We start from the raw sequence: 26,147 nt of genomic DNA, 5'->3' as shown, positions 1-26,147 counted from the left end.
GGCGTGATCCCGGCGTTACGGGATCGAGCCCCACATCAGGCTCCTCCGCTATGAGCCTGCTTCTTCCTCTCCCACTCCCCCTGCTTGTGTTCCCTCTCTCGCTGGCTGTCTCTATCTCTGTCAAATAAATAAATAAAATCTTTTAAAAAAAAAAAAAGAATTTTTTTAGGTAGTTTTATTAAGTGCTGGGAAAGCCCTGGGTACAATACTGAGTTGGAAAGTATACGACAGCTGTTTGGACAGATGAAAACCACACCGTGGCTTTATGCGTTTCTGTCTGATGCTGCCGCTGTAGGAGCTGGCGGTTTGAAGAAGTGGGTCAATTTGCAAATAGCATCTTTAGATTAATTTCTCCAGGAAAGACAGAGACAGGGCTTGAATCACTAAGAAGGGGTGGAATTTTACCACGGCCACGCAGTTTTATAGAAAGATTCCAGTAAGCCTTGATGGCAGAATTTGCCAGGCTGCTGTCAGATATGCAGAGAAGGAGAGTGACAGAGAAAACGGCAGGCGTGAGCCAGGGGGGAATTTGAAGCAACATATTTCTGCCGATGCCATAGTCCTCCCAGGATGATAGTGACTTCAGCTGATACTAGGCTGCCAGGCTTCACAAGTCTAGCATCACTAGTTATGTGCACAGTCCTAACAGTGCTGTTCATGGGTGACCAGCAATGGAAAACATGGGTTTCAGTCATTTTTTTCCCTAGTTCTACAGATCTTTTTACTGTGTTCCATCCATCTCTTCTTTCTTAATCCTTCATAAAATGAGAAGTACACCGTTTTGAGGCAGATGCTTACAGCTTTTGAGGTCTTGGAGGAGAGAGAACTAGCTAGTAATACCAGCATTGAGCTAAGTGAACTAACCAAACCTCTAAACCAGTGTTTAGAGCGGCTGAGAACTAACGAACAGTAGCTCTCTTAGAAGTCTGTGTGTTGTAGTGGAAAGAGCTCGTGGCTTTGAAAATCGACAGACCTAGGATTAAGTCCTAGCTCTTTGTGATCTTAGACACTTAATTTAACCCCTCTAAGCCCCAGTTAATACATCTGTAAATAATAAAATAATGAAAGCATAATGGGAGCCACTTTTCAGCATTTTTACACAGATTAAATGCCTCTCAAGGTGAGGGGTGTGTACCGTCTTGGGTAAAGTTGGTTATATCGAGGAATATATAAAGCCACTGAGTGAAAAGGTATACTTCCAGGAATGTGAATTCTGCTGTGAATTTTGGGAGAATAGAATTTATTATAGAGGTTGTTCACACGCATTTTAAAGCTATAACATGAAATTTAAAACCAATTTATGCTTGCCGTTATTTTCGCTCAAACCTAGATTCCCTAAAAGTACAAGTTCGCTCATTTCAACAATTAAGAGTTCTCAGAGAATTGTTAGAGCACCTAACAACTTTTATTATGTATATAATAGTATGTGGTAAATGTTATCAGTCAGGTCACAGTGAAAGAAACAGAGACCAGTCTAGGTAACTTAAGCAGAAAGGTGTTAAGGAATTAGTTGCTTACAAAAAAATGGGAAGGCCTTAGGTCTCCAATTGGGTCTCCATTAATGACCCTCAGGAGTCTATAAAACTGATACAGTCATGAAAGTAGAGAACCAGGAGGTTGCCACTGGAACTCTCAAAATGATGCAGGACCGGGGGAGTGATCCAGGAATCAGGGAACTGGGATGAGGGAATTGGCATCTTGTAATCACCTCTCGACACCCAGGAGGCTGGTGATCGGACGCTAGCACTCCCAGCCAGCTGCCATTGCTCCTTGCTTTTGACCCTGACATCCTTGCTCACCGGCAGTGGCAGTCAAAGCTTCCACCTTCCCAATATCATGGGAATACCTAAAATATGTATTTGGCAGAACCTAATATATTTACAAAACCTTACCTTATAAGGGACTCTAGGAAGATGGATTATTTAGTTAGTTAGTTTCGAATTCTGCGTTGTAAAGAGGGTACAACGAGGTTGAGTTAGCCAACTCACAGTATCCGTTGCACAGTGTTGGTTACGTGGTAGGAGCTCAAGAACTGCTAATTCTCTTCCCTTCCCCTGTCAAGACTCAAAATAAGAGCTTAAAGGAAACTTTGCAGCTTCGTGTGCTTGGAGGAATGGTGGCAACGATAGTACGTCTCCTACTGCATCAGTTTGTTGAGTTGTGGAGATAAGTTGTAGTGGCAGAGACACTCACCAAACAGTCCTTTTGTTCCCCTGAATTTCCAAGTCTTCTTATAGTTGTGTTGGGCCTCATGACTAATCCTGGCTAATGAAATATGAGCAGAAATGACTCACGTGCTTTTGAACTGAGGCCCTGACGGGCACATGTGTTCTTGGAGGTGCAGCTTTGAAATGCCAGAATTTCCTTATGCTTGGCGTCCTGAGTGCCCTGGTGGAGCAGATCCCCACCCTACCCACGTCAGACCCTTTTGGGAATAGAACATGTTCTTTTCATAAACTTTGGTTATGTGAGATGACTGAGATTTGAGGACAGTTTGACATCACAGCATAAACCGATTGTGACCAACTTGATCATCGTGGAGATGTCCTAATAATGAGCCAAGCTGATTAATACTTCCTGGGAGATAGCGTAATTCTCATGGAGCTAGGTGTCTTTAGTAAATGAAATTTTCCTCTATCTTTCCTGCTTCATATAGTTCGCCCCCCCCCCAACTTTATGTAGTTTTAAATGTAGAGTCTGAAAGCAACCATATGACTTCTTTTTTAGTTGACATTTTCTAAGTGAGTGAGCATGACCTAAAGGTCCCAGATAAAGGACCATTGGACCTTTTCACGCTAAGAACATGTGAAAAGCATGCTTTGTTATTGCAGTTACAGGTGTTGCTTTGGGAACTGTTATTTGTGGCTAATGTTCTTTCCCTGTGGGTCTAGAGCATACCTTTGTCTGAAAGGCAGTCTTGCCTCTGTTTGTTTCAGCAAAAGTAATTGTAGCTAGAGTATAACCAGATTCTGCCCCCAACTAAAATGCTAGAATTTCTGTGTATGTGTGTAGCCTTTCTTCTGCCTTTCTAGATTATAATTACTTACATTTGAAGACAAGACCACAAATTTTTGGCAAAGGAAGAACAGAGACTTGAAAAGAGTCTACTCTCTTATCTACCCTCACCTTTATGGGTCTCTCTCATTTTCGTGCAAATTAGCTTCCACTGCAACAATTCTCCACCTTCGTTTTTAATTCTTATCATTGCAGCATGGATATGAAAATAAAATGATATAATGTACGTTAAAGTATTTCAAAAGTATTTCAAGCTATGAAGCTAGAGAATGTAAGAGAAAAGCATGCCTCACTGCAGAATTCTACACCTCATCACCTCTTCACTGGAGCCCGTGGGAAACCCAGAGCTTCCCCAGCTTGAGTCTCCATGTGTCACCCTTTGTAGCTCTTACCATGTGGTGGTTTTACATTTATTTGTGTCTTGATGGGACTAACTTCTGACTCTCTCACTAACTCCATGAGTACAGCGGTCTGGTTGGCCTTTGCTTGTCATGCTGTCCCCAGCGCCCAGCCCAGTCAGTGACTGGCTCCAGGCAGAAGCGTGTGCCAGTGAAGGGACTGGTGAGCAGATGAGGGAAGGGAACGCAAGGAAGACCCAGGAGATAGGGCAGAGCCTCTCAGCTTCCCCACTCAGCATTCCTGTGGTCTGCAGGTTACCACTGACAGGGCCAAACAGATGTTTAGAATTCCTACTGCTATGATCTTTGTGGGGCCTTGGAAGTTCCCAAGATACTCCTGGTCCCCAGATGGAAAAATCCTTCTTTACGATGATTGCCTCAGTCAGCATATTAGGTTGCAAAAGCCGTGAGGCACTATTTCTGAGAGGAAAATCACCCTGCACCCCGTGCAGCATTCGTGCTTTTCAAGGAACCAGGGCTGTGACCTCTGTGAGCTTCTCTGTAAGGGTTGGGGGGCTTTCATACTGTGATGAGCTGCAAGGGGCCTCCCGGCTTCTGCGTGACCGGCGTTCTGATTGCAATGGCAGGCCTGCCGCTTAGAGATGCTTGTGAACTCAGGCCCAGAGGGGCTGGTGGGGAGGAGGGGGTGGCCTTGGGGGCGGCCTCGGGAAGGTCAGCATCTGTCCCCTGGGTTTTAGGCCCCAGCCCTGAAGCTAAGCCGTCATAACGGGCCTAGAGAGCCCCAGCTGCAGGCATTTGTGGGAATCCGGCAGCGTCTGTGCTACTCCGGGTTGTCTGGCTGTCCCCGCATTGACCCGCGTAGCCCAAGCAGAGAGGATGGCTGACGGCCACAGGAAATCCAAATCCAGCCTGCAGAAGCATTTCAGTCAGCGTCCACCCAGGAAAACAGATTACTCTAGGCATTTTTTTTTTAATTTTTATTTTTTTGGGGGGGGCGCATTTTAAACAGAGGGAATGGAATGCAGTAAATTGGTTATAATGGTGAAAAATGAGCTGAGACACCAGCTCAGGTTTTCCCTCCCTCTTGCCCTCCAGTCCGCCCCCAGTGTCTCCTATGGGCAGAAGCCACGTGACACAGAGGCCTCAAGTAATCATCCCCTCATGATATTGAGCAAAGTCAGGGAACGTGCAAGAAATGGATTTGAGGGCCACAGTCCCAGGACAGGCCCAGGAAGGCATCTGATGTGTCTCGATATTTCTAGTGGTTGACACATAATAAGTAAGTGGCCCAATATATATGACGTTCAACAGAATGCATGACCAGCACGTGGCTCTGCTGCTCAACTCCGTGTGTGACATGAAGCACGTCGTTTTCTCTTTGAGTCTATTCTTGAACGTAAAGGGGAGACAACGTGGCTTCCCCATTTTCATCCTAACAAGTAGACGATTCTGATCTTCCATGTCTTGCCAGAGCTCTGGGTCACCTTCAAGAGCCTCTGTTCTCATTGTACGAGACTCTTCGTACAATATTATCCCCCTGACCCCCAACACTGACTCTGGAAGTCACTTTTTTGAATGAGCCCTTCATGTCAAATGGCTTTAAAAGGATTTCTTTCTTTGGTGGAGTGCAAGAAACCAATACACTTCATGGCTCTGGTCCCAAATATGTTGTTTTAGGATATCACTACGCACAAAAGGACATGCAGAGAAAAATAAGTCCCCCTTTAATTCCTCTGTCCAAGCCGCCTGGTTCTCTTCCCCAGAAGCAGCCACTGTTACCAGATTTCCATGTCAAAATGTCAGTTTAAGACAGTTATTTCCCTGAAATTTCCAGAAGGCAAATGTATTTGTTTCCGAGGCCTGTAATAACAAGTTAATAAAAACTGAAAGGCTTAAAACAACAGAAATTTATTCTCTCAGAGTTCTGGAGAGATTTAGTCTGGTCTTCCCAGAGGATCTAGGGAAGAATCCTTCCTTGCTTTTTACGTTTCTGGTGGCTCCCAGCAATCCTTGGCATTCCTTGGCTTGTAGCTAGTTGCAACGCTCCAATCTCTGTATGTCTTTACTGGCCTTCTCTCCGTGTGTGCATCTCTGTATCCTCCTCCTCCTCCTCCTCCTCCTCCTCCTCCTCCTCCTCCTCCTCCTCCTCCTCCTCCTCCTCTTCCTCCTCCTCCTCCTTCTTCTTCTTCTTCTTCTTCTTCTTCTTCTTCTTCTTCTTCTTCTTCTTTTTAAGAGAGAGGGAGCGAGAGAGAAAGAACACACGTGCATAAATGGGGAGGGAGGGGCATACGGAGAGGGAGAGAGAGAATCTTAAGCAGGGTCCACACCCAGCATGGAGCCTGACACAAGGCGCAATCTCACCACCCTGGGATCGTGACCTGAGCCAAAATCAAGAGTGAGATGCTTAACCGACTGAGCAACCCAGGCACCCCTGTGTCCTCTTCTTATAAGAATATTAGTCATTGGATTTAGGGCCACCCTAATCCACGATGACCTCATTTTAACTAATTACATCTGTCAGGACCCAGTTTCAAGTAAGGGGTTGCCTTGAGGTCCTAGGTAGACATGAATTTTGGGGAGACATTATTCAACCCACTATAAGAGGTAATGATGCTTTCCAATTTCCCCCAAATTTATATAGTGGCAGGGATGGGGTAGAGGCAGTCAGTGATTAAAAACACAGAATCCTGGCCCCATCTCAGACCCACAGAATTGGAACCTCCATAGAAAGAGCTTAGAAATCTACAGTTTTAACAAATATTCTCATTGTGTCTAATCATTAGGTGAAGTATGGAAAATCATCTTTTAAAATAATCAAAAGGAAAAATCCCAAAGCATAAAACTTGATCTGATAGACTTGAGGTCAAATACTGGCTCAGTCCGTATTTCCTAGTTAATAACCTTGGGCATTTTATCTAATCCTTTTGGGGCTCAGTCTTCCCATATAGAGAATGGCAGTAATGATAATGGTAGCCGCATTGTAGAGTTGATAGAAATGGAAAGGTCACAGGTACACGGATGCCACATGTTGCAGAACTAACTGCTAGGAGGCAGATCTGGGACTTGAACCCAGGACTTCCGAGTCCGTGACCATTGTGCACTTGCCACTGAAACCTGTCTTGCTTTTGACTTCACAGAGGAATTGTACATAAGACTCCTTTAAAGAGCTAGTTTCTCCCAAGGAATCTTAAATTTGATTATGTTCACAAGGCCATAATATGTGCACACATACCATAAAGTACTTAGTGACTAGAGTACTGTGTAATTTGACACCTTGGTGACACCTTCTACTTAGAATCATCTACTTACCTCACTACCCGCTAACCCTTAACAGATCTATTTCTCGAGCTACCAGTCATCACACAGATATTACCTGCTCTGGGCAGCCTTTCCTGTCTCCCTCCCTCCAGATAGAATCATTGCTATTATTATTCCGAGAAACACCAACCATCATTTTTTGGCACTTGCTATACTAAGACCAAGGCAGTGAAGTGACAGGACTGGGCTTTGAGCCTATCCCTTTCTGAATCCAAAGCTCACGCAGCATAGAACTATCACTGTACTCTCTCTCTGTCTTCAAACCCCTCCCAACATTATCCTATCCATTCTGTATGCGGTGAGGCAAAGACAAGCCTGTTTCCTCCACTGAACTGTGTCTCCTTCTGGTCATCTAATCCAAAGCAAAAACCCTGTTTCATTCGTTGGTGTGGCTTGAAGTCTAGAACGGTGTTTCTCATAGTATGATCCCAGACCGGAAACATCAGCATCGCCTGGAAATTTGTTAGAAATACAAATTCTTATAGGTCGATGGGTGGGACCCAGTGATCTGTAGTTCAACAAGCCTACAGGTGATTCTGATGCACACTTGAGTCTGAGAGCCACTGTAGGATGACAGCCCTTCCCACCTGCTTTCCAAAACACAGTTAGACTCTCAGACGTCTATGTACTCTTAACAACCGACCGTTGCTGAAGCAACTTGGTAGCGTGCGAGGCATCACATGATCAGTGCTTGCTTCTCTCTCTGAATTGATGTCTTAGTGCAGGGGTTTGATCTAGTGCATCCTTAATTAGCCAGGACCTTATTCAGTGCCTGACACATAGTAGGTGCTCAGTGCACGTCTGCCAATAGAATGCGTGACTTCACAAGTCCAGAGAAGCTAGACCTGTACTTTCCGGGAACACTATACATTTTGAGGATCTGGAAGGGACCTTAGAGAACAGTTTATATCAGAGTAAACTGAAGCTCAGTTGGAAAGGTTCCTAGGTTACGACAATGACTTAGTGGAAAAATGAAACATGAATGAGGTTTCAGTATCTGCCAGCTCCTTGCAACTCGAAGTGTGCTACGGAGACAACCAGAGGCAATGCGTCACCTGAGGGCTTGTGAGAAATACTGAATCTCAGGCCCCACTCCAGGCCTGTTGAACCAGAATCTGCATTTTAATATGATTCATCTCATTACAGTTTGAGAGGCACTTTCATTTTGATTCGATCACTCGGCTTTCCCCAAACTAAGCTCTCCTCCTTTAGTTGAATGTCTTTTTTTTTTGGTTTGTTTTCTAGAGCTGAAATTCAATTTCCTAGTGAATCCACAGGTGTGAGGATTTTATTAAGGAGGGGATGGTGATGGGAAAATTAATTAAATTCACACAGTGCCTTGGAAATAAAGCTTTAACAAATGATCAGGAAAGTTCCTTCAGTGCAGATGGGATAACTGATTTCTCGTTTAGAATAGCGCCCACCCTGGCTCTGATCCAGGCAAAATGTCAGCTGCTCCAACTCATGAAAGGTCAACATATTGCTTCGAATGACTTTTATGAAATGCTCATCTCAAAATTGGAAGCACTGTGGAGATGGTTATATGTAATCCAGCTCCTTGATGTCATCAACCTTGTACCTTACCTCAGCCTGTTTTGTTCCCTCAGATTCTTGGAGCGGGGGACATTTAGGGCTTTATCTCCTCCTATCTGAAGTAGAGCCAGCTTTCTATCCTGGTTATGAGAGCAGAGTAATAGCATGAGCTAGAGAAGTCAACAGCTCATCAGCATAAACCACTTCCCTATACAGTTTCAACTTCTGCCCCTAAGTCTAAGCCTAAGGGCTGCTTAAAATTAGCAAAATCCTGTGACTCGAGGTTCTTAGTTCCTCCAGCTGTCCTTTATGCATAATTAGTGATGGTGTTGGCAGGCGCCATTCAAAAAGAGGGAATGTTAAAAGCAAGGATAATATACAAGCCCTATAATCGGTTCCTTTCACACTTGTTTGCTGTATCTGGAAACCAGGAAGGCAGAGCCCCCGTTGGGTGGGTTCATCTTTATAATCACAGTAGCTACCTTATTGCCTTTGAAGTGACATGAAGTGAATACAGTCTAAGCTGTCACTTAATACATCAGTGGTGGTACATGCCATAATGCCTTCATTATGAAGACTATCATGCTGAAAAGACCTTATCTTAAAGACTTCTACTGATGGGCAAGGTACAAGACTTCTGCTCTGAGCAAGATGGAGTAACAGGAACTAGATTTATCCTCCCTCGTACCTGAAACAACCAGAGCGCAGGTGAAAGATGTGCTCAAGACCTTGGATTTCAGGCAGTGGTTCCTGAGAGATGGGAAACAAGACAGTCCCTGAGATTGCCCTCACTTTCTGCCTTGAGAGAGTTTTCAGGCAATGGCACAGGGACAGAGCACCCCAGTGGAGCCTGAAAGGCCCCCTCAGTTGGGAGGACAGGGAGGAGATCTTGAGTCTGGCAAGACCAGTACAGCTATTACCTACAGGGCAGGTAGTAGAGAGGAGAACTGCACAGAGAGAATTCTGGAGATTTTTTTTTGGGGGGGGGGTATCTCCTCAAGGTGAGTGGAGTACTTGATCAGTGTGCCTATGAGCAAACTGTGTAAGACCAAGGGAAAAAACTACCCCGAAGGATTAGAGGTAACATTGCTCAGCACTCCCATAAGGCCAGGCATAATGCCTGTCCTGAGGTGGGACTGGAAAATGTCGTGATTCACAGAGTGCACAAAGGAACAGACTTCATCCTAGATGGAACACCATCCCAGTTCTATCTAACAACCCTAAAACAATACCTAAAAAGATCAAATGGTTTCCAAGTAACTTAACTGTGTCCTGGAAAAAAACCAAAACAAACGAACAAAAAACGCTCAAGAATATTTTTAGGACTATAAACCTATCCAGCACTCAACAAATTAAGATTCGCAATGTCTGGCATCTACTAAAACATTAGCAGGCATGCAAAGTAGTAGGGAAAATATGTTTCCTGATGCAGAGGAGAGCCAGTCAATTGAAATGGACCCCAAAATTACCCAGATATTAGAATTAGCCTACAAGGACATTAAAACAGTTCATGCAGCTGTGCTCTATACATTCAAAAAGCTAGCGAAAGACATGGAAGATACAAAAAAGATCCAAATCAAGCTCCTGGGATGAAAACTACATTGTGCGAAATGAAAATCACATTGGCTAATACTAATAACAGAAGAGACCCAGTAGTAAAAACTGTCCATAGGGAAACAGAGAGAAAGGATAATTTTTTAAAAACATGAACATAGAATCATTGAGCTATGGTACCAATTCAAGCAGCCTAATATACCTATAGTTCGGTCCTCAAAGGGGGCAGAGGAAGAAAAGCTTTCAAAGAAAAACTGGCTGAAAACGGTCCCATTTTGATAAAAACTATAAACCCACTAATCCATAGAAGCTCAATATACTCTAGATATAAGAAACATGCAGAAGGTGACACCAAGTCACATTATTATCAAATTGCTCAACACCAGTGATGAAAAGCTTAAAATTAGCTGCCAAAGAAAAAAGACACATTACCTTGAAAGCAACAAAGAAAAGGCAACTGGTGTAGATGAATATTTTTTTGTCCCCACCCCCCAAATTCATATGTTGAAACCTAGTCCTCAGTGTGATGGTGTTAGCAGACGGAGCCTCGGAGCCTCGGGGAGCTGTTCAGGTCATGAGGGTGGAGCCCTCATGATGGGGTTACCGACCTTTTAAAGAGATCCTGGAAATTCCCAGTCCCTTCCACCATATGAGTAAAAAGAGAAGGTGACTCTGTATGAATCAGAAGCACCTCCTCACCAGACACGGAATGTGCTGGAGCCTTGACCTTGGACCTCCCAAGATGCAGAACTGTGAGCAATAAATTTGCATTTATAAGCCGCCCAGTCCGTGGTATTCTGTGATAGCAGCCTGAGTAAACCAAGACAGCAACTGATTTCTCCTTAGAAGCAATGCAAATGAGAAAGTCAAGCAGGATCTTTCCACGTACTGAAAGAAAAACACAAGTGTCAAGTTAGAATTCTATATCTAGTGAAAATACCTTTCAGAAATTACGGTGAAATAAAGCCTTCTTCTGACATACAAAGGCTGAAAGATCTTGTTACCCCAGGCCTGTGCAAGAGGTGCTAAAGAAAGTCCTTCAAGCAGAAAGAAAATGATGTCAAGTAGAAAGACGGGAATACAGAAAAGAATGGCTCTGTCTTGTTAAGATGACAACTCTCCCCTCACTGATCTGTAGGTGTATCGCCATACTCATCAAAATCGCAATGGGTCTTTCTACAGAAATGGGAGAATGGATTAAAAAATTCATATGGAAACATAATAGAGTCTGCATATAGAAATAGCCAAACAGCTCTGAAGAAAACAAAGTTGGATGGTTCACACCATATCATTCAGGAGTTTTTATAAAGTTTACAGTCATCAAAAAGTGAGATACTGACATCAAGATAGATAATCGGCTAATGGAACATAATACGGAGTCCAGGAAAAGACTCCTGTGTAGGTGCACAACTGATTTTTCAAGAGAAGTACAAAGGCAGTTCAGTAGAAAAAGAATAGTCTTTATTGTGAGTGGTACGGTAAAAATGGGATACTCAAATGCAAAAAAAAAAAAGAGTTCCAATCCATGCCTTACATACAAAAACTAGTTGAAATGTGTCATCAGCTTAAATGTAAAACCTAAAGCTATAAAACTTCTAGAGGACATAGGAGAAAGCTTTTGTGGAGTTGGTTCAGTCGGAGGTTCTATATGTGGCCCCAAAATCACAATCCATAAAGAAAAATTGATAGATTGGATTTCATTAAAATTAAAACTAATTCTTAAGAGAATGAAAACACAAGTCACAGACTGGGAGAAAATATTTGCAAAGCATGTCTCTGATAAAGGACATATATCCAGACATATATATATATGAAAAGCTCTCTAAATTAAATAAGAAAAAAACAATAATACATTTTTAAAACAAAACAGCAGAAATGTATACAAAGACTTCACTGTAGAAGGTAGATGGATAGAAAATAAGCACAAGAGAAGATGCACATCATTGGTCATTATAGACACGTAAAGTAAAACCAGTGTGATACCACGACACGGTTTAATTTGGCTGAAATTAAAAACACTGATCATATCAAGTGTTGACAAGGATGTGGAAGAATTAGAACCTCCATCCACTGCCGAATGGGAATGAAAAATGGTGCAACCACTTTTTTCAAAAAGATTTTATTCATTTCGTCATTTGAGAGAAGAAGAGTGAGAGCATGAGTGGGGGAGGGGCAGAGGACGAGGGAAAGAATCTCAAGTGGACTCCATCTGAGCCCGGACACCGACATGAGGCTGGATCCCATGACCATGAGACCATGACCTGAGAGGAAATCAAGAGTCGGCCACTTAACTGACTGAGCCACCCAGGCGCCCTGTTACAACCACTTTGATACACAGTTTGGGAATTCCTTAAAATGTTAAACACACACCTACCTAACCTATGAATCAGCAATTCTCCTAGCTATTTACCCAAGAGAAATGAAAGCATGTATCTATAAAAAAAACCACAGATGTTCCTAGCACCATTATTTGTAATAACCAAAAACTGGAAAGAACCCACATGCCTATCAAGAGCACATGGATAAATAAACAGGGGTGTGTCCTACAATGGTTACTACTTGGTCATAAAAGGGAATGAACTACTGACACGTACTACAACATGTATGACTCTCAAAATAATGATACTATATGGAAAAAAGGAATATATGCTAGATGATTCCATTTATTAAAATTCTAGATAATGCAAACTAAGGTATAAAAAGAGAAATGGAGGGAAGAAGAGCCATCATGGTGGGTATACATACGTCTAAACTTACTCGTTACTGAATGTACAGTTAATTGTATGTCAGTTTTATCTCAGCAACACTGTTAAAAAAATCAATGCAGTTATAGAAATAGTTTTCCAGAAAAACTGGACTATTTGCTATTCTTAAACACCCTTAGCATCTCTGTCCCTGGTCATGGATGGTCCCCACGAACTGGAATGCCCGCCCTTCATTCCCCACCTGTCAAAATCCTCGTATTCCATGAGGCCCATCTCAAATGCCTTTCCCTTCCTGAACTATTTCCTGATCCTTACCCTCCAACATGCCTCCCTTGGATACTCTGTGCTTCTTTAATGGCACACCTGTTGTGCCCTCTATTATAATTATTTTGGTACCATCCCCTTCACTAGGCTATAAATGGCTTGGACTACATCCGACTTCTCTTTGTATCCCACTCCTCCTCCCATGCCTAGTGGACTCCTGCATGCATGCATGGGCATTTTTGAATTCAATATTTGGAGGACACATTTTCCCGAAGATACAAGTATTAATTCGTAAATCAGATGGTCACAATAGAACGCTCTTCTTACTCTGCTGTAGTTTAACCTTTAATATCTAATGTGGTCTTTCCTTTGCCTTTCTACTGCTGCCACCCTGTCACTGCAGAGATGTCCTAGCAGGTCTCTGTGCCTCCAGTCTCTGTCCCCCCACAATCCCATCTTCCCAGTGTTATCTCACTAAAATACACCTCCATCACATCACTTGCTTAAATGAAATTCTGGCAGTGTGTCTTCATTGGACTCTCCTGTTTGTGTTCCCACTTCCTCGCCTGCCTCTTCCCTAAACTTTGTCTAAGCCATTAAAGAACTGTATGCAGTTTCCACAATGTGCAATGCAATTTTCCCCTTCTGTGCTTTGCTCAGGCTGCCCGTCTCCCTTGGATATTCCCCTTGGCTACTCCTCCTCCTTTTTGATTTAGCCAACTTATCCTCTCCCTTCAAAAGGAAGGAAAAATAAAACAAGGTAAAAACAGAGAGGGAGGCAAACCATAAGAGACTCTTAACTCTAGAAAACAAACTGTGGGTTGCTGGAGGGGAGGTGGGTAGGGGAATGGGGTAACTGGCAGATGGGCATTAAGGAGAGCATTTGATGTAATGAGCACTGGGTGTTATAGGCAACTGATGAATCACTAAATTCTACCCCTGAAACTAATAATACACTATATGTTAACTAAATTGAACTTAAATAAAAAATATTTAAAATAATTAAGCTTTAGGATCATCATTGTTCCAGGGGTTATATTTGTTATAACTCAGCCCACTCCTCTTTGTAGATAAAGAAACTAGGATGCAGAGAGGTTGAGTTTTTCACTCAAGGATGCTCAGCTCATAGCCACTGCACAGACCAAGGCTGACTGACTCCATTAACGACTTTTTAACCACTGTACTACGTGACCACTCCCGGAGGGCAATCATCAGGTTCTTGTCTGCCAGCACCTCCCTTAGCCCCATGGACAACAAGCTCCTTGAAGGCCATGGCCATGTTGTTGGACTCAGTGACCCTAGCACCTAGCAGACTGCCCGGCAGAGAGTAAGCATTCAATAAATATTTTTGAATGAATAACTCAGATGTGATTAAGCTTATCTGTACTTGCCCCATATAAGTATCTGGTTTCTTTTGGTTTTTGTTTGTTGTTTGTTTGGTTGGCTGGTTGATTTTTTTATTTATTTTGAGGGATATCTCTAATCTTGGTAAACGCACTCCAGTGTAATTGATAAGCAGCCCTCATGCAGATTGCCCAAGGGTACGAAGCTGAAAATAGCAAGTTCAATCAATTGACTTGCACATCTGGAGGGAGCACATGTTTGGAATGCTATAGGCAGAGGCAGGCATCTGACCAGCCCAGGAGCTCAGCTCTTCCCTGTAGCAACCACAGACTCAGGGCATTCTCCTTTCCCGTCCCATGGCCTACCCTCCTCCCCATTCTTCCTCCCCATATACCTCCATGTCAAGAAGTACAAAGCTTTAAGTAAATTTCCTTCATGAGTAACAACTTTTCCATTCTACTATTTTAACACGTATTTTCTTTAAGGAAAAAAAACTAATAAAGTCAAAACAAAATTAAACAAATCTAACCCACAGCTTTGCTCCTTCACAGAGAGATTGACTCTCTTCCCAACTTGTTTGGCACCTTGGCATTTACTGTAAGAATGAAGAAGATTGAATTTCATGTAGTGTGACCTTTTGAAACTTGGGATGATCATTAGCATTATTCTGATTTTCACCCTCTCTTGCAACCAGTACAGAATTGCATGACAATTTAAAACTTGTCTAGATAGTTCAGACATAGATTTTTTAAAAATAGCAATTTTGTGGGTAGCTGATTTGTTTGTGCTTGTTTAAACCCTTCAAGTAATGAAATGATTATTGCTATCTACAAAAGAGGTGAACATGTCTTTGAGCAAAGGCTTCACAGAGAAAATAATTATGAAGCTGTCATTTCCATAAATACTTTGACAGTGAAATATCTACATAGTATTACAGTGACTGTTTCAAATGCAGAAAGAGGTATTGGCCCCAAATTCAGGACCAGCCCTCTGGAAAATTGTAAAGAAAGGTAAGTTGGCCTCCAGCGTGTGAGCTCTCTGTGCCCGAACTTGGATAAACATCCTTGTTAGGAATTCTGGATTCTAGGTTCAGTAGTACTGCTACCTACAGGTGTGACCTTGGATAAATAAATCACTTCTCCTCCCTAGAGATTTTTCACCTTTGAAATGAGTGGTTGGGTTAAATGGCCTCTAAATTCTTTCTGGATTGCTAATTCTGTCTTTGATCATTCATTTGTTCATCCATTTAACTAGGATCATTTTGGTTTCTACTTCTCTTCGTCTAGTGCTCCCATGCTAACTAAAATTGCCTATGTTTTTTTCCACTTTTCTGAACCCCAGTTCCACGGCTATTCTAGTCCCTTCATGTGGTGGCCTCTTTAAATCCTTCTCATCTCATCCAAATTTTCCCTCGTCTTTACCATTCTCATGGGCCCCTCTTCTCTGCTGGGTGGTGACTACTAATAATCCTTGTTGAAGGATCTTTCTCTATATAGGGGCACTGGAGATACAATGCTTTTGTCCTTCTCCCCTTCTCCTCCCTCCTTAAAAAGAAAGACTTAGTAGAAATTAAAACAGAACAGATGAGCGTGATTTTGGCTTCGGTGAAGTACTATTATATGTAGAAGGAGCTGCAGACTTCACGGTGGTGAATTACTGCTTAGTTTATTAAGAACTGAATAAAAGATTGTTCCTAAAACAGATACAAATTATTCTCTCATGGTAGGAATTTTTCATGTTATTTGAAAACTTAAGAACGTGTGTACTTGTCCAAGATTGCTAGACTGTAATCTCAGGGATTGCAGAAATCATATCTATGTTAAGTTCCCTTCCCCTCGTGTGCCTCATGCCATGTCTAGGTAGGTACCAGGCACTCAAAAATTATTGGTTAATCAATGAATGACAAGCCGTCTTGTAATTTTGTCCATGAGTCAGACAGAAATGTGTTCAGTGGCATCCACTTCTGTTCTTACCTCTCAGATAGAGGTATTCTTTGTTACTTTGATTTCGTGTCATCTTTTGACCCTAATTTATACACATTTGCAAGTCTGTCTGCTTTTACATCCAACCTGGATAAGGCTGGCAAGATCACAAATTAGCCTAAGAAAATTATGTATGACAAATTGTCTGATAAACAAGATAATATGATATTAACTAAACACTTCAGAATTGACTACTATTATACATCATCCATGGAAACTATCCTTCTGGGACATTAAAACATGTTTGACTTTATTTATTTAAATTAAATAAGTATTATGATTTAGAACCGAAGCACTTTGTACCATAGAATTAAATTTCATTATTCAAGACTGAAAGGGTTAACGTGTAGTAAGGGAAAACCACAATGTAAAGGGAGGGAGTTCTAGAACTTTGACAAGATGTTAGAAAGGGAGCCACCATCGAGTCTGGACAAACTGTTAGTGATAGAGCCATCCATTCACTTAGCCCAGGAGAAACTTACAGGCTATGCCCCTCTGTGTGTCAGGCAGTAGGGGGATATTAACATAATATATATCATACCTTCAGGGAATTTACAATCTAGAGGGAGAGATAAACTATTAAGGGATAAGCCTTGAAAGAGAAATTATTGGGTGACAGAAAGCCATGACTCTCTCCAAGCTTGGGGCAATCAGGAGCTACATGTGAGAGCTACATTTCAAAATGCTTTCTAGAAATATCAAATAGAAAACATGAGTGCTGCCAGTCCCCACTCCCATGTCCATGGCAGATGTCAATATATGATGATGCTACTTTTACTCATTGAGTCTAGCATGAGACCTCAGGCTCTTTTTAATATCATTTCAGGCAACGGTTACCATTTGATGAAAGTTGGCCTACAAAGTAAAACTTACATCCCATCCTAGACAAGTGCTTACCCTAGCTCCACTGAGAAAACTTGCTAATGTATAGCCTGGCTATCTCTTCTGAAAGGGAGATACCACCAAGGTAATAGTGATAAAACTTGGAGACTGAATGGATACTGGGAGGAGAGGACAGGAGACATCAAGAACGATTGGGTCATCCAACATGGATTATCGGGAAGAAGTTAATTCCATGAAAATAATCATAGATGAGACAGACTCTTGGGGTGTAGCTGGTCTAGATATACATTACAAGTTTGAGGTTATTACAAGATACCTAAGTGAAGATAGAGACATTTACCCACCTCGTGTTTCTTGCCAAATCTGAACCATTTTCAATTTTTTATCTTAGTAACAGACACTGTCATTCATTCAGCTGTCTAAGCCAGAAAACTCCGTGACACTTCCCTCTTCCCCATCCCTCAGAACTAATCCATCATGAAGTCCTATCGGTTTTATTTTCTATATCCTTTCCATGTATTTTATACCATTTCTTCCGTTAGGTATTATGCAAGACGTACTCAACACTAACAACTGTTCATTGTTTATTTGAAATTCACATTTCACTGGGCATCCTATATTTTTATTTGCTAACTCCAGCCCAAAATAATCTAATTCAAAAGAAGCAAAAATAGATGTTCAGACTGCAAATGCTATGCTCTGGACTGGACTCTGGGATGGACTGTTATGCTGTCAGTGTAGGATGTTAAGAATCTGGAGACGAATGTAAATTTATTTGACCTGCATAGCACATGTATATTTAAATGGCTTAAAAAGAAAATCAGTTGAGTAAGGTCAAATCACAGAGTATTCTGTGAGGTACAGATGAAGTTCGTAGTGGAAAAACAAAATGTTTTCTCTAGTTTGACATTAGCTGACTCGTCTTCTAAAACTTTGATAATGATATCATTCCCCTAGGAAAGTCGAAGTGCTGAAATTCTTCACATATTTTGTAAATTTATGTGTTACTGAAAAACTGAAAGCTAGCCAACATGAGAGATATCGTCAGGTTCCCTCAGAGCCTAGCAGAATACTATATCATGCGTGACCTGTTTTTGAAATGGGATTTTGTGAAAAACAGCAGAACACCTTTTCTGGCTCCTTTTCTGTTCACTGCTCACACTTGACATATTCCTTAGGTGATCTCATTAGCTCCCATCATGGCAACTAGATTCCAAAATCTGCATTCTTAGCAGGGGATTGTGGTTTCAGGCAATAGAATCAACTCTGGCTGAGGATATGAGAATGCTCACATATTTCCCAAAGAGTTCGGAGAGGCAGGCTAAGCTCAACACCCATTCACGTTGAGAATGCTGTTCTAGAAGAAATCCCACTGTTGCTGAGCCACTTAACAACCATGCCACCGTGCGCCCAACTGCCTCAGCTCAGCTTGCCCCAGTAACAACTCGGGACTGGCCAAGATCTGCCACCACTGCCAGTAAGAGCTGGATGCCTCCACCACCATACTCGCCAAAAGATGGATTCCATACACAACTACTTTCTCACGGTGCATCCTTGCCATTTTGAGTGAGTGGCTATGAGCCCTAGCAGCAAGAAAGACGGGGAACTTGAATTCTGGGTACTATCACAGGGAAGCTCCACTCCTAACGTGGAAAACTTTCCAAATACACAGGAAGGGGGTCTGAAGGACAGTGAGCAGCAACCAAGATGAAAAACATCCTCTACTCTTGGAAGCAACAAACCACATTTTACAAACATTCTACTCAATGGAACATAATGATTAAGACACAGGCAGTGTAGTCAGACGCGATAGGGATCCAGTTCCAGCTTTGCCTCTTACTGACCGGAAGATTGAACATACTAGCCCCTCCAAGGTGCCATCTTCTCATCTGTAAAGTCGACACCTTAATACCATTCCCCTCATAGGCTGGCGGAAGGGACAAAATGAGGAAAGTGAATACCTTTGGTGGTGGCGTTTTCATCCCCACAGGACAAGTTCTCCTCATTATGAATACTGTAAATACGGGCCTCTTATCTCTTCCTTTTGAAGTCTTTTAGCTACAACCAATTTGAGGATTTAAAAAAAGACTCTTATTTTTTTTCTCCTTTATTCTGTAGTGTTTTCTTGTTCACATAAAGATATTTTTCCTAGTGAAAAGGTAGGCGAACATTCCCTTTCTTAAAGAAACTTTTTCCCTAATATTTGTCTGACTTCATTGCAAAAGATTTAGAAATTAAAGAAAAGCAGAAAGGTAGAAATAAAAAAAACCCTCAAAATTCAACTGTCTAGAGATAGCCACTATTAATGGTGTGCCATCTATGTGTCTGTGAGGGAATATTTTGTATCAGCCTTGGGAATCAGAGATTCATGGAACTGGAAGCAACCGTAATGACCGAGAACCACGTGGTTTGAATGAATTCCCCTCCATTCCCAGTGGTTGCTACAAGCCCAGAGGGCTTCTCCTCCTGACTACCTTTACCTGTGTTTTCTCCAGCCTCGCATTAGAGGGGAAAGGTCGCGTGAAACCTTTGTTGCCAGGTTGCAGGTTTTATTTATTAATTTTGTGTTAAGAGGCTTCAAGTTTTATGTGGCAGCCTCGTGTTTCTAAACAGGGGGAGTAGAGAATTCTGGGAAATATTATTTGTCTCAGCAGGAGTCTTTAAAAGAGTAAGAGGGTAAGAAAATTACTCTTTTATTGCAAGGTTTGCCAAATGATCTCTGAGAAGCTGTGATATCATTCATAGGCTGTGCCAAGCTGGATCGAAACTGCTCATCTTGGCAGACATCTAGTGAGCGTGTAATTCCTCGGGGTTGGTATGGGCCTTTATCAGAAATAGTTCCATAGGCAGTATTTACATAACTGTGGTGGAGTGTGAGAATAAACACAGCTGTGGCATTGCCCTAAATATTTCTATTCAGCAGGGAATTAAAAGAGAACTTTATCGCTGAACTACAGATAAACACAATTCATCAAGCAGTGGTCAGTTCAACTGGGGAACAAAATAGGAGTTATAAAAGACTGGCCTGCTGAAAATAGCTCCAATCAGCCGTCCTGACTTTATTGCTCCTTTATTTGCTCCCTCCCTCCTCTTTCCCGGTTCCAGAAATGTAGGACTCATCAGCTAGCAAGGAGGTTGTCTAGATTTTTTTTTTTTTTTAATTCCAGGAGGGAAGTAGAAGGCACTCTGATTTACTGAGCAAGGCCTACTATGGGCCTGCGTGCTTCCTACTGCTTTATCTGTGTCCCTCATTTCAGGAGGGTTTCCTTTCTCTTTCTGGTTATAGAATTGAATGCTGGTGGGGTAAGGGTTTTTTGTTTGTTTTTGCCAAGGAGAAGACTGTTTAACTCCAAGGTGTGTCGACGTGGAAGCATGATTGCCATCGTTCTAAGTGATCTGTATCTTAGGAGTACTTCAGCTTCTGTGTATTTTACACATTCATGCAGTTCCCCTTCAACTACGTGCAAGAAGATAGTTACACGGTATATTAGTTTTCTAGGACTGCCGTAACAAAGTGGGCACAAATGGGGAAGCTTAAAACAACAGAAATTAATTCCCTCTCAGTTTTGGAGGCCAGAAGTGTGAAATCAAGGAGTTGGCAGGGCTGTTTCCTTCCAGAAGCTCTGAGGGAGAAACCATCCCATGCCTCTGTCCTAGCTTCCAGTGCTTCCCAATCTTGGGCAATTTTTGACTGGGATGTATCACTCCAATCCCTATGTCCATCTTCCCACTGCCTTCTTCTCTGTGTCTCCGTGTCTTCTCTGTCTCTTACAATGACACCTCCTTGGATATAGGACCCACTCTAATTCAGTGGGTAGATGAATGGAATAAGGATCTCATCACCATCCTTACTTTAATTACATCTGCAAAGGTTCTATTTCTAAATCAGTCACATTCTGAGGTTCTGGGTAGACATGAATTTGGAATGATGCTATTCATTCTACCATATACATGGTGAGCTTCCCAGGGACAGCGACACCCAACACATGCTAAACACCTGTGAGTTTTCTTGAAAACTGAAATGTAGGCACAGCATATCTTTGTGTACATGGATTAAGAAATCACTGCATGTTTCTGACTCCATTTTGTAACTCGAGATTTACTAGGATTTTGTTTCAATATGCATGCCTCGTCTCTCTATTAATGGTGTAGTTAGGAAAGAACTAACTTGCTTATATGTGCTCATATGTGCAGACAATTCAAAAGCATTGTATTCACTAATACAGTGCCTTTTCCCTGTTACTGAGCCAACAGAAGAGTCTTAAAATGCTGAAAGCATAAATGGCACCTGCTAATATCAGGATTTACAAGTCACAAAGCACTTTCACAATTATTATCTCATTTGATGCTCTAGTAACCCCGTGAAGATTTTATTTTACCACTTCCATTATAATCATCATTATCACTTCATCATCATTATCATCACCACCACCCCTATTGTACAGGGGATAAAGAAACTCGAGGCTCATAGAAATTATGTGACCTATTTGTGGTCAGTGAGTCAGGACTTCTAGTTGTATCTCACAACCCAATTCAAATTGATTTAAGCAAAAAGGGGAACATAGGAGAAAAGTACAGGATATGCTGTGTGTCAGGTATGGCTGGATCCAGCACTCTCAACTCTGTTTTCCTCAGTGTTGGCTTCATTTGCAGGCAGACCCTCCCTTCTTGATGGCAAGATGGCCTTCAGTAGATCCATGATTTTATCTGACCCCTCAGTAGATGTGATAAGGAAAAAAATCTCCTTAACAATTACTCCTGTAGAAATCCTGGGTCTAGATCTCCATGACCCAAATCACATCACACCTACAACACTCAAACCATTGAGTCCCCAAACCACTGAGGCTGAGAATGGGGGTAAAGCTTGTTGCCAGAAAGAGGGAATGGAAACTGGGCAGACAGAATCACAGATGGTCATAAGAGAGTAGAGTTCATAAAGTGACAGAGCTTGGATTTGAGACAAGCCCGATCCACCTGCTCTTCCTCCTCCTCCTTCTCTACCATCCAGTACAGTGAATACACAATGGATACAGGGAACAAAATCCAGAAGGTAGAATGTGAGACAGTGAAGTCTCCTTTCTAATCTTGTCCTTGTGTTGCTCAATTTCCCTCCTCGTTGAACCCACCTGGATACATTTCCCAGAATAGTCTCCACAGTTACAAACATTTATAAAAATCACTTTGACATCAGTGGTATGACACTGCTTCGCCCGTGCTTTTTTCTTAAGATATTATTTATTATTATAATTTATTTTATTTATTTTATTTTATTTTATTTTATTTTATTTTATTTTATTTTATTTTATTTTTAGAGACAGAGAGGGACAGAGAGAAGGGGAGGGGGGAACAGAGAGCATCTTAAGCCGGCTTCACGCCCAGCACAGAGCCCCACGTGGAGCTCTCGATCTCACAACCCAGAGATCATGACTTTAGCTAAAACCAAGAGTTGGTCACCCATCCAACTGAGCTCCCCAGGTGCCCCTGCCCGGGGGTGCTTTTTTTTACTTCCAGTGTGTCATGCATTTGTGATTCCCTGACCTTAATGACTTCAGCTACCCAGCCACAGTAGCATTTCCACCCTGGAGTTTTTATTTCCCTTTTCCTCCTCTCCCCCTCCTCCCCTCCCCTATTTCTACTTCATTTCTTCATCTTTATCTCCTTCCATGCATTTACCAATTGATGAAGTACTTACTGGAGTTGAAATTGCTTTTAAAAAATGGGTTACGTGAAATATATGAAAATGTTTTTTTTTGTGGTATGTTATCAGCAAAGTATTTCAGAAAGGTAAAACAGTTCCCCATCTCCTTTCGCCCTCACAGTTGCTGGTTAGTTTTGGCACTGAGAAAACTAAGGGGCCTTAGCAGATGTTTGTAGCTCTAGTGATGGCCCCCATTCCTATCGACATCCTGCACGTGGGCCTCATGGAGCTCTTTTAGGTGGAACAGAGGTAGAGGGGATTCTGAAGAACACTTTTGATTGAGAACTTCTGCCTTTTTTTTTTTTTTTTTTTTTTTTGACTATAAAAAACCACAGGCCTCTCTGCTGTGTCCTGTGTGTTCTTTCTTTGGCACTTTAAGACTGATTGGAGGAGCTTGATCCACCTTTTGGCCACTGGAAACCCTGGCAACCAACCAAGCTCAGGGATTCTTATGAACCCATAGAGCAACCTTCCTCAAACTCCAGTTGTATCAGATTTACCTGGTGGGTGATTCCTGGGCCCCACCCCCAGAATTCCTAATTCAGTGTCTTCAGAGTGAGATCTGAGAATTTACTTTTCTAGTAAGTTCCCCAGGTGGTGCTGCTGCTGCCGGTTGGCTGCCCTTTGAGAACCACCACTAAAAGCATAGGACCCTCTAGTTTGCCCCAGAAATAGCCCAAGATCCTCTCTGTACTTCAGGCAACCACAGCCAATGAAAACAAAAACTCATGCATTTTGGCTGATATCAAAGTAATCCGTGGTGACAGAAATCCGAGTAGTGGTGATTTGGTGCAGGGAGTAGCGGAGAGGGGTGTAATAACTGGAAAGGGGGCCTGAAGGGGACTTCTGGGACACGTGTAATGTTCTGTTCCTTGATCTGAGTGGCAGTTCCGCAAATGTGTTCCCTTTGCAAAAGTACATTTGTGCACTGCGATTTGTACACTCTTCTGTCTGTAGGTTATACTTAAAAAGTTTACTTAAAAATTAATGATGCTAAATGCTGTTAGGACCTGGGAGAAACAGGCCTCTTATCATTAGCCTGTACCTTTGTTTACAAGTCAGCTTTCCTCTGGGGGCAGGCTGGCAATCCAACAAAGGAGATGTTCTTTGTTTCCTTTCTTTCTTGCAGGCATCATTTGTGTATGTGTGTGTGATACCTGGGGAGTGGCGGCTTCCCAGACCGTCATTTGTTTAAAAACAAATCCGGGTCTTCAAAAGAAAATATTGTAAATGAAATAGTTGCAGGTTTTAAATTTCTGGAATAACAGATCATGTTAGAATAATTTGAAAAGCACACCGAGGGGCGCCTGGCTGGCTCAGTCAGTAGAGCAGGCAACTCCTGATCTTGGGGGTTGTGGGTTTGAGCCCCACGTGGGGATAGAGATAACTTTAAAATCCTGGGGCACCTGGGTGGCTCAGTCGGTGAGGCGTCCCAACTCTTGATCTCACCTCAAGTCTTGATCTCAGTGTCGTGAGTTCTTGATCTCAGTGTCGTGGTTTCGAGCCCCACGTTGGGTTCTATGCTGGGCATGGAGCCTACTTAAAAAAAAGAGAGAAGTAAAAATCTTTAAAATAAGAAAAAATGAAAAAGAAAAGCACATTAAGCCCTCATTAATGCTTTTTGAGAACCGTGGTTGGTATTTAGCTATGTAACTTTACTAAAAAGTAACAACTGTGGTTAAGAATTACCTCCCATTTCTTTGAAAAGTGCGCAAGAGGCATGAGATTTTTTTTTTTTTCTTCTGAGGACAGATGTCACCTAAAGAATTCCCTGTTTTATCACAAAAAACCTTTGGAGTCTTAGGAGTCTTGTTTTGCAAATTTTTGACCAAAGTGCTAATTTTTGCTAAAACTTCCCCCGGGACATTCCACTTTCTAAATCATTCCTTTTCCACAATTTAAGTTTATGAGTAAAAAGGTTTACTCACTGTAAAAGTTTGGTTTTGAATGTTAACGAGGCCAAGTTGCATTGGGACTTCTGATTTTCAGGTGATCTGCAAAATTGTTATTTTGAAACTCAGGAGCTAAAGATACTTTTGAGCATGAGAATGAGACTTCAGACAGCTGTGGAAGAAAATGAGCGCCCTCCCCCGCCCATGGGATGTTGTCCCACCTAAAGGAGAGACACTGTAATAAAGTACCTAAATTCATGGGATTTTGAGCCTAATGAACATAGGTTTGAATCCTAGCATCACTGTGTGATCTTGGGTAAATTATCTCTCCCTCCGAACTTTAGTTTTTTCTTCTGTTAAATAGGATTAATAATATCAGTCTTAGGGATATTATGAGAAATACATATATAAATAGTAAATATTCAATGCATGGTAGCATAATAATTAAGGGGTGAAATAACAAACGGATCATTTTTATTCAGTTTTGAATCTTCCCAATTCCTATATCTTTCTGATGCAAACATGAATGTAAAAATATTTATTTGCATGTATACATGAATGAATAAACGTGGGGTTTTTCTCTCCCTGCAATAAAAATTAGCTGTCTAAAAAGTATAGATGTGAAGGACAGGTTAATAGTTGTGAGGGATTTGGGATGACAGTGGAGAGGGGAGCATTGTGACTATCGGGGTAGCTAGAGGGAGGGCTTTGTGGGGATGGAATAGTCCTGTATTCTGAGTGCTGTGATTCACAGGGGATAAAATGGCATAGAACCACACACCTACATTGCACCAATGTCAGTTTCCTGGCTTCGATACTGTATTCCATAACCATAGGGAAAGACTGGGGGAAGGGTATAAAGGACAGAGAGGTCCATTATACTGTCCAAATATATACTATTTTTGCAATGTCATGTTAATCTAGGAGTACTTCAAAAAAAAAAAATCTATCTAGAACTTCGTTCTTTTACCACAATGACAGTATGCAGATCTCACTCTGTATCTCAGGTGGTCCATATGGAGTTCTGGGGTAAGCTTTGGTGTTTGACTTTTGCCTTCTTTTCTTTCTTTTCTTTCTTACTTGACTTTAAAGAGAGCTCTTAGTGCGCCTCTCTCCCCACTGTGACTGCTTCCTAGGCCGAGTCACTTCTTCATTACACAGGATTAAATGGTAGGGAAGTATGCCACAGACAGGATTCCTGAGGAATGCAAAGTTTGGTCATCTTTGGTTCTTAAATACTCACAATTAACACTGAGCAGTAGGATTAAGCGTGGGGCTAGATATTTCAGTCTACTTCCTACAGTAGCAGCAAGCATGTGCGTACATTATTAAAAACCTCTGTGGATTGAGAGGTAAAGCAAGTTAGTATCAGGTCACAGTTTGGAAGTCTTGATATGATGCTATTGATAAGCCAGTCAGCTGAATAACAGGATAACCAGAACTTCTTCATTCAGATGACTTGGTGGTTGAATAACTATGTCCCCAATATCTAGACCAATACCTAGGCATTCAGTGGATGTTTGTGGATGAACAAATGTATTAATGAATGGATGGATGAGGGGAGCATTAAGATAAACCATGCAAAGCTGACAAAGTCCAAAAATCAGAGTACAGAATTAATTGACCTTTGTGGCCCAGGA

The 26,147-nt window shown here is 41.9% G+C and overlaps 1 protein-coding gene across 1 annotated transcript in view; it reads left to right on the top strand.

Annotated features, from left to right (window-relative positions):
- Positions 1-26,147, top strand: part of SNTB1 (syntrophin beta 1) — a 218,948-nt gene that overhangs the window by 108,496 nt on the left and 84,305 nt on the right. The window lies entirely within an intron of this gene.

The sequence above is a fragment of the Ursus arctos genome, unplaced genomic scaffold, assembly GCF_023065955.2.
Source record: "Ursus arctos isolate Adak ecotype North America unplaced genomic scaffold, UrsArc2.0 scaffold_6, whole genome shotgun sequence".
NCBI lineage: Eukaryota > Metazoa > Chordata > Mammalia > Carnivora > Ursidae > Ursus > Ursus arctos.
Note: the sequence above shows the minus strand (reverse complement) of the source record. Positions and strands in the feature narration are given on the sequence as shown.